Genomic DNA, 9802 nt, shown 5'->3' on the forward strand with positions numbered 1-9802 from the left:
GCAGAGGGTTAACTATGGAATTCTATTGGTGGTAATGGTGGGAGTATGAACTGGGCAACAAAAAGAGGCCAGAGTGAGGGCCCTGGGAGTCAGGATTCCTGGGTTCTATCCCCAGCTCTGAGGGGAGTGGAGTCTAGTAGCTAGAGCAGGAGGACTGAAAGCCACAACTCTTAGGTTGTCTCCCAACTCTGTGAGGGGAGCAGGGTCTCCATCCATCCTCCCCCGCTCTCTTTACAGCACATCGATCCAGTGACAGACCCAGTCGTGGCTCTGTGATGACCATGCCCCTGCAGTTCCCCATACTGCTGGCCTCCTGCCTGGCCCAGCTCAGGGAGGGTGCCAGCTACTGGCAGTTCACAACCCAACATGTTGACTTCCTGAAGACCAGCAGCTCTACTGAGGTGCCAGGGCTGGCCCGGCCCACTTGTGAATACCCCAACACCTTTATCTGCACCTGCCCCCCAAGACACTTGCAGATGGGGAGTGAAAGGGGGAGGTCCTGCTGATTCAAGGTTTGAATTCACAGCCCTGGGTTTAGCAGGCCAATGCTCAAACCACTGAGCTATCGTCCCCCATAGCATCACACAGGCACGAATGGATTTAGCCTAGGAGGCAGGGAAGCATTAGCCCCTTTTGGAGGGGGGGATCTAGGGCACTGAGAGATGAAGTGACTTTCCTGAGAGTAAGCAGGGAGTCTGTGGCAGAGCAGAGAATCAAACTCAGAACACCTGAGCCCAAGGCCTGTGCTTTGACCAGTAGGCAACCTTTCCTACCCTGAGGAGGGGAACCTCCTATGTCACTCTGAGTGAGTGGGTGGAGTCAGGTGCTAGACCAACCCACCAGGAGGGGAGCAGAGAGATGCAGAGTGGGGGCGAGGCCTCAGGGAAGGGTCAGGGCCAGGTGGGTCACCCACCGTCAAAACCAAAAGTCAGCACCTATGCCTGCAAGCCCCGCTCCACAGGTCTGGCAGCTCCCATTGGTGCTTTTCCTGGCCAATGGGAGCCACAGAGCTCGCGCTTGTGGGGGGCGCAGCATATGGAGACCCTTCAGCTGCCCCAATCCTAGGAGCCAGATGGACCTGCAGCAGGATGGGTGAGTAGGTGAGTGGGGCAGGGTGAAGATGCGAGCAGTGGGTTGCGGGGGTGACTAAGCGAGTGGTCTGCTATTGACACCAATCAGCTCTGTCAGTACAAGGATCTTTCCACTGGTATTCACTGCCCCAAAAGGAAAATCCAAAATACTTGCTTTTGAGAATCACATCTGTCCATGTGTCATGTTTGGGCTTGTGTGTGTGTGTTTATGTGGGTCAGTCTTGTGTGTTTCGTTTTTTGTCTGGTGTGTTTTTGTGTTCTGTGTGTTTGAATCCCTGGCTTGTGTGAGCGCTGTGTGTCTCATGTTAGGTTTTGTCAAAGTTAGACTCAGGACTCACAGTTTGTCAGACCACTCTGTTTTATTAGCACAGCACTCTGCTAATAACACCCAGATAATGTGAGCACTATGCAAGACACAAACTATCTTATTTATACAGATAAAAGGGCGAGAACTTAACAAAGGGACAAAGAGAGCAAAACAGTAAAATTCACCTGGGGCACAGCATGCATATCCTACTTCCTTACTAACTCTTATCGATCGCCCTTAAGTGGAGCAATTGTTTTACCTTAATGTCTGCATTCCTGACACCTGGATTGCAGCAATTCAGCTCTTTTGCTCAAAGGTACACACAGAATTTCTTTAATCCATTCTTATTTTTACAATATAATTCATTCTACTTTCACAGTTTCGTCTGTGTGTGTTGGTGTTTTGTGCATGCGTGCCTCTTGCTTGGATGCATCTTGCATGGCTTCTCTTCCAACTAGTGTGCATGTTTGTATCTTTTGTTGGGGTGTCATGGGGTGAGTACACCCCATCCCCCTTTGGGGAGGGAGAGGTGTTACAGCCCTGTGGCTAAGTCCTCTTGGCCGCCCTTAACCTCAGGAAAGCCTGGCCTAGTGTTGTAGTAACCAGACAAGGTACTAACAAACTTCAACTGGACTTTTTACAGAGGAAACCTCTTTACCAAGCTGCTGCTGCACCCTCTGTAATTCTCACTCAGCCTCCTCAACTCCTCCCCTCTCCTTCCTGTTTCCTGTCCTTTCAGACTCCCAACAGCCAGTGCTCCCAGTTGTAATAATCACAAGCAACATCTAAACACCACATTCCCTCCTCTCTTAAGAAACTTTCCCAATTAAAATAAACATTGTTCTAACCACAGGAACAAATATGAAACAAGACACTATACTGTTCGCAGAAATATTACACTGAAAACACTGTAGATACTACTTAACATAGTCTCTAGTTCAGGCAAGTGGTTGTCTGGATCTGACAGGCCATCCCTCAAGCCCCGGTTCCAGTGCAATGTCTTGTTGTGTTGGTTCTACGGTGAAGTCATCTAATGCAGGCTGGGTGTTGGCATAATCTCTGCTTGGTGCATAGGCAGGTGCAAGACAAGAAGCATTCCATACCCGCCCATCAGAAAGTCGATAGGTGTAAGGTCCCTTCTCTGTTATTTTAAGAGGAGCTGTGAATTTATGGCCCCTTTTGCATAAGATTCCAGGTTTTCGTATTCTAACAAAGGAACCACACTCAAACTTTGGTTCCTTAGCACCCCACCCCTTGTCTGTGAAAGCCTTAGACTTTGCTTGATTCTGTTCAACTGTTTTTCTCACTTCATCCTTGTTTGGGGCATCAGGTCGTGCCTTTAACAATCCAGCAATGTTCAGTTTAGTATTCAGCTGTTTCCCATGCAGTAACTCTGCAAGTGATCTTTGCTTTGTGGCATGTCGTGCAGCCCGGTATGCTTGCAAGAAATCAGTAGTGAAGGGGATCCACAAGTGCCCTTCCAGTTTAGCCATTTGCAAACTCTCTTTCAAACTTCTGTTAAACTGTTTGATTTCCCCATTGACTTGAGGGTAATATAGGGATGACCTTCTGTGTAAAATGTTCCTCTCTGCTAGAAAAGTTTCAAACTCCAGGGAAGTAAATTGACTACCATTATCTGAAACCAATTCTTTGGGGTTACCTTCTTTGCTAAAAACTGAAGAGAGGAACTTAATTACTGTAGCAGAAGAGATTTGCGATGTAAATGCTACCTCAGGCCATTTATTGAAATAGTCTATTAAAGTGATGGCATAACGACAGTCAATTGGAGGAGTATCAAAGGGTCCTATAATGTCAATCGCCACTTTTTCCCATGCAGATTCAGGAAGAGGAACAGGCTGTAATGGAGAAGTACATGTCACTGCTGTCTTATCATGCATTTAACAAGTGACACAGGATTTTCTGAGTGATTCAGTTGGAGAATCCATCCCTGGCTGTAATTTCTGTCGTACAGGCATCACATTATTCCACATTTTAACTTTATGCAGAAACCCATAAGCACAGCCAAGTTTCTCCTCAACCTGGTGTTGGGTCCCAGCTGAAACTGGTGTGTGTACTGCAAGAGTGCTTTGCTAAGGAAGATCAATTCGTCCATTAACTACCCTGAGATTTAAAGCAGCCAATAAATCTCTGCCAAGGATAGGAGTGCCTTTGTGGACAATGCAGACCTCTGCAGCTACATAGCAGTCACCAAAAGTAACTATTGCTGGCAGGCAGCCATGCACCGGAACATGGTTTTTCAAATAGCATACCAACTGAAGTTTGGGTTCAGTAAGAGGCACATCTTTAAAGTAATGCAAATAGATGGAATCAGGTAGTATAGATACTGCTGAGCCAGTGTCCAACATCAGCTTAACAGAGTGTGATTTGCCTGAGGGTATGGCGGAAATGTTCACAGTGCATTTTATCTGTTCTGGAATATGTGCAGTAGTGGTTTTGTCCACACTCAGCACAGTAACAGGTGGTAGTGTAACTGCATGCACCTGTGAGTGAACTGGCTACTGTGACATACTTTAGCAATATGCCCAATCTTTTTGCACTGATTGCACTGAGCTACTTTTGCTGTACATCCTGTGTAGCTTGCAAGGAGTTGTGGGGATCCACAGCGAAAGCATGCTTTTACTGTGTTTGGAATTTGCTGATTCAGTGGCTTTTCATTATTTTTCCTCTTGCAATTGTTTGTCTGCAGTGATAGTGAACTTTTCTGCTAAGGAGTCACAGCCTGGACTGTGCTTCCTGTATCTCTGCTCATTATTTTGGCTTCAGCTGTAGCTGACTCAATCTGAGTAGCAATGGTTATTGCTTTTTCTAGTGTAAGTTGTGGTTCTAGAAGTAAGTGTTCTCTTACACAAAGCATGGTTGTTTTCTCAATAAGCCGGCCTTTAATCATCTCATCTGCCATATTCCCAAAGTCACAAGTTACAATCAGACTCCTCAGGGAAGCAATATACTGCATTATAGTCTCCCTGGTTTCGGCTCGCGCTGGCGAAATCTGTAGCGATTAGCTACTATGTTCACTTTTGGCACAAAAAAGTTCTTGAATGCAGTGAATGCAGTCTCACATTTATCATCGGCAAGGGGAAAAGTATAAAATATACGCTGCCTTTCTGCTCCAAGGCAGTGGATTAGCAGAGCACACTTTCTTAGTTCAGAAATCTCTGTAGCACTCATTGCAAGCAGATAAGTCTCAAACATATGGATCCAGACAGTAAAAGCAATTGAAGGCTCACCTGGGCTTTGCAAAAAGGGGGCAGGTGGGTTCAGAGGCAGAAGATCCATCCTCGTCGCCAAAATGTTATATCAACCAGGCAAGGTACTAACAAATTTCAACAGGACTTTATTTTTACAGTGGAAACCTCTTTACCAAGCTGCTGCTGCACCCTCTGTAACTCTCACTCAGCCTCCTCAACTCCTCCCTCCTCCTTCCTGTTTCCTGTCCTTTCAGACTCCCAACAGCCAGTGCTCCCAGTTCTAATAATCATAAGTGGCATCTAAACACCACACCTAGTGTCCAGAGTCAATGTAGCTGTCCTCTCCCCCAGGGCAGTGTGGCCTAAAGGCCAGAGTCTATACTGGGGGCTCTCCCTCAGGACTGAGTGGCCCAAAGGCCAGAGTCAGAATAGAGGACCCTCCCTCACAGGGCTATGCGGCCTAGTGGCCAGAGTCAATATAGCTGACCACTCCCTTGGGGATGTGTGGGTCAATGGCCAGAGTCACTAAAGAAGTGGTTTAATGGCTGTAAGGAGGAATGGGCCACCATCTAAAGGGGGTTTCATGGCCAGGGTAGGGGGACCTGGGCCCTCCCTACTCCACCAGGCCCCAGCCCAGGGCCCTATTGTTGGTGTCACTAGGCATAACCCTAGGTAACTCGGGAGGGTGGTAGACCACAAGCGTCAATGAAGCCCTCCTGTTGTAGGCCTCAATGAACCAATGTTCCTCCATGTTAAACAGTTTGTGTAACCTAGTGTAACCTAACGTACTAATAGCTGCAAAAATGTAGTGTTAGCAGTTAGTTTTCGGTTGTAACAGCCAGTTCTCTGCTGTAACACATTGAAGCTCGGCTAAAGCCCGCTCAAGGCCATTTTAAGATACTGTATACATGTCTCAGCAGCGGAGAGGGGGGAGGAAGGGGGAAGACAAAAGATTGAATGAGAAAAGATACTGCAGCTGGATGGGACAGGAGAGGGGAGTGAGAAATCAGCTAGTCAGCAAGAAAAAAGGTTCTCAGAAAGCAACTGGGATATAAAAGGAGGAAGCTGCTTGTGTAGAGGGCTGGATCTGAGGCCTGCTAAGCCTCCCAGCACCGCTTTGAGATCTCAAATAAACTTTGCTTGCTACTCCACCCTAGTGTGTTCATTGGTGCTAAGCACTCCGGGCACGAACCACTGTTGCTTGCCTCGGGCACCCTCTGTGCCTGCAACACTATCAGTGGTAAGTGTACTCGTCACTGAGTCAGCATGAAGTCTAGAGAAACACACTGGCTTATTGCTTGGTTCGGTAACTGGATCAATGTATAGTCCTTCTGGGCTACTTCCTACCCTGTGTCCTGATCCAGTGGTCCCGGTGTCTCCTGGATGGCTGGGTTCCTTGGCCTGTGTAGCTCTCTGCAGCTCTGCTCTGCCTCGGACAACCAGGTAGCCAGGTATCAGCCTGGGTCTTGATGGGTCTGGCTTCTGCAACCTGGGACTTCAGCAGCTCCTGGGCTGTACCTGGCAACATGCATCCTCCCTTCTCTGCAGTCAGCCCTGACTGAGCTGAGCTGCTCCCTTTTATACTGGTGCTTCAGTTGGAGCATGCCCAGCAGGGGCAAAGGGTGTGTGGTTTCCTTGGCCCACAATGCAGGGTTAATCCTTCCCTGTCCAGTGCGAGGCAAGTACACCTGACTTGGGTCAGTCAGAGCCTTGTCTGTCTCCAGTGTTATGCCCTGTGAGTGTTAGTTTCCTGTGTGTCTATCTGCATGCATTCCTCCAAGTGTCTCTTTCCACACACCACCTTCCTTCACTGGCCCAGAGCCTATGGGCGAGCAACCCCAAACTCCAACCCTGCCCAACCAACCTGTTCCCTTTGAAAACTCTGGACCTGGCTTCAGTCCCAAGAGAAAAAAATTACAACAATTCTCTCTCTCTCTCTCTCTCTCTCTCCCATTGAGTCCTTCCTCATCTCTCTCTCTCTGTTCATTATTAAAATTCCAAGGGCACATTTCTTCCCCTCACAATGGCATCCACTGGAAATTCTTCCTTCTTCGACGAATCACTCTTATCCTGAAGGGAAAGAATCACACAGCTGCAGGTTGGCCATTCGTGTGGTTTTGAACCATAGACTCCTCTTTTTAGGTGGTTTATCCACAGACACAATGGGATGTGCTTTTGTTCAGTATCAGATAGGGGACACCATTTTGAAGAATGCACCATTTGCCCCAGCCCACATGATCTGGCATGTAGGAGGGTAGAGTGGTGCGCTCTTCAAAATATGTCTTCCAAGTGGCATGACCCCATGCACAACACGTCTGATAGATCACACCAGTGGGAGTGGGGTCACCCCATTTTTTGCTGCCTCAAGCAGCAAAGGCGAAAAAAGAGAAGAAAAGAAAAACCCGATTGAGCTGCCGCTGAAGTGCTGCCGCAAACCCGGACGTGCCACCCCAATAACGGACTGAGTGCCGCCCCTTTCCATTGGCTGCCTCAGGCACCTGCTTCCTTCGGTGGTACCTGGAGCCGGCCCTGATGAGTGGCCACCATACGTAAATGTGTGAGGTGTGTCATCACACCCAGCCCTTAAGTCTGAGTCTGATCTACTGGGAGCTGGCTAATCTCCTCTCTTCCTGTTCTGACACCCCAACGGCCCTAGGGATACGTGTCCTGTGACTGCCACCTTCAAATCAACAAAAAGATTTAGGTCTTGGCTACACTGGCGCTTTACAGCGCTGCAACTTTCTCGCTCAGGGGTGTGGAAGAAACACCCCCCTGAGCACTGCAAGATACAGCTCTGTAAAGCGCCAGTGTAATCCCAGCGCTGCAAGCTACACCCCATGAGGAAGTGGTTTACATGCAGCGCTGGGAGATCTCTCTCCCAGCGCTGGCGCTGTGACCACACTCACACTTCAAAGCGCTGCTTTCAAGGGTAGCCATACCCTTAGATGCCTAGTTTCCCACTAATTCTCATGGCCTCCAAATTCCTTAGTGCCTGATAAAATCTCAGCCCTCTGGGTGTTTGGATGCAGAGCTTTGCCTCATGTTCTCTTTCTGCTCTGCTTTTGGAAACCTGATGGCCTGCTAATCAGATGAGAAGAAGCCATTTTTATAGTTCCTCATTAAAGTTCAGGGCTGCCTGCAGAGAGGAGGGTGGTGGGGCTGCTGGTCAGGACTGAAGGAAACCAGCACAAATGTGTCTGTGGGAAACCTGGGGCAGAGACAATAGGGGGCTGCAGGATGCCATTGAGGGGTATTAGCAGAGCTCTGCATATGTGGGTGGGGAGGGCCCAGGGCTGGGACAGCAGGGACCACAGGACTGGAGTGAGGGGACCCGGCAGAGCTGCAAGTTTCTAGGCTAGGACTGGATTCGGAAGGTGCAGTGGGTCAGAACTCAGGCTCTGTCTGCAGCAAATGAAGAGTATTTGTAGCATGTGTCAGCATTGCTACGCTGGCTTTAATCTAGCTAACACAGGTAAGAAGGGCAGTCGAGACATAGTGGCCTGGACTTCAGCACAGGCTGGTAACCAGAGTAGGTACCCAGGGTCTCTGGCAGGCTGGTACTGGGGCAGCTACTCCATGATGAAGCCTGTGCTGCCCACTATTGTTACCCACACTAGCTGGATTATGACTGGCATAGCTCTGCCCACCTGCACTAAAATCACACCTTCGTTTAATGGTAGACACACCCTGAGATGTTTCTGTGAAGTCCAGGTCTCTAGCAGGACATCTGATATTTATTCTCCACCTATGCCCTGCCTACTACGTCACTCTTTTGAATTGCCAGATATCAGGAAGTCCTGCTGACCCAATTGTTTACAGGATTTCCCCGCCCACTCTTCCTGCCTCCAAGTCCTGCTTGGCTCTATATAACCTGCTACACAACAGGAAGGAAGATGAGGGTGAGGTTCAGCTCAGCAGTCACTGAGATCCATCACTCTGATGACAGCGAAGGAACAAGGATGTGGGTAAGTTTCAGGAGATTCCACCAGCTGGGAGAGAGAAGAGAACAGTGTCACATGGGGCTGAAACTGCATGGTTTGTTTCTGGGGGGTGGTATGATCCAGTGGTTAGAGCAGGGGGAACTGGGAATCAGGACTCCTGGGTTCTATCTCCACCTCTGGTGGGGAATAGGGAACAGTGGTTAGAGGGGGGAAGCCCTGATCTCAGCTGGAGTCTGTGCAGTGCCTGGCACAATGGGGGCCCAGATCTTCGGCAGGGTATTTAGGTACCATATGACAAAAATAAAAAACTCTCCCATATTTGGGGCAGAGGGATGGGAGTGTGAGGGGCCCTTAGGGTAGAGTAGGATGGGGTCATGGGTGGGGATGTGCCTTTGGGGGCAAAGTAGGGTGGGAGGGGATAATGGGAGACCCAGGCTTCAGGCTCAGGAGGTTCCAGGGAGGAGGCAGATCTCTACCCACGCTGTCTCCATCCATCTCCCCCTCTCCCCACTGCAGGTTGATCCAGTGACAGAGATGGCCATGGCCCCGAGGGGACCTGTGCTCCTGCTGCACCTTGTCCTGCTGACCACTGGCCTGGCCCAGCTCACCGAAGGCGCCAGCTACCAGCAGTTTGTGAACCAGCACGTCGACTTCCCCAGGTCCAGAGTCTCCAACAACCGGAACTACTGCGACCTCCTGATGCAGCGCAGGGGCCTGATTCACCCTGCCTGCAAACCCATCAACACCTTCATTCATGCGCCCCGCTGGCCTGCTCCGAGACATCTGCGGACGTGGAGGGAGACACATCAAGAAGAACCTCTATGACAGCAAAGGAACTTTCCGTGTCACCACGTGCCGGGAGGCACCCAACTCCCGTCCGAGGTGTTGTAGATACAGGGCCTCAGTTCGTGTCACCAGGGTCCGCGTGGCCTGTAACTCTAATCTGCCCGTGCACTTACAGCCAAAATACTTGTCATGAGCAGGAAGCAGGGGATCCCTCTTGTCCCCTGACTCCACTTTGCTCCTGGGGTTGCTAGGGGCTCCCCTGCCCCCTCCTGAGCAGCACCCACCATAAATCTCCACAGGGGCAATCAGTGTGTCCCCTTATCCCATGAGCCGGCAGCTTGGGGCCTGAAGGGGGTTTTCCAAGGCTGGATGCCCAGTTCCCATCAACACAAGTGAAAATCTGGGTGCCCAGCCCCACCGGCTGGCACTGAGACCCTCAGACTAATTTGGTTTGGGTGCCCTCTTTTA

General features: G+C 49.8%; 1 pseudogene; it reads left to right on the forward strand.

Moving 5' to 3' along the window:
• Nucleotides 1-8500: 8500 nt before the first annotated feature.
• Nucleotides 8501-9527, forward strand: LOC127031299 (ribonuclease-like; annotated as a pseudogene).
• Nucleotides 9528-9802: the final 275 nt, after the last annotated feature.

The sequence above is a fragment of the Gopherus flavomarginatus genome, chromosome 11 (genome assembly GCF_025201925.1).
Source record: "Gopherus flavomarginatus isolate rGopFla2 chromosome 11, rGopFla2.mat.asm, whole genome shotgun sequence".
Classification (NCBI taxonomy): Eukaryota; Metazoa; Chordata; order Testudines; family Testudinidae; genus Gopherus; species Gopherus flavomarginatus.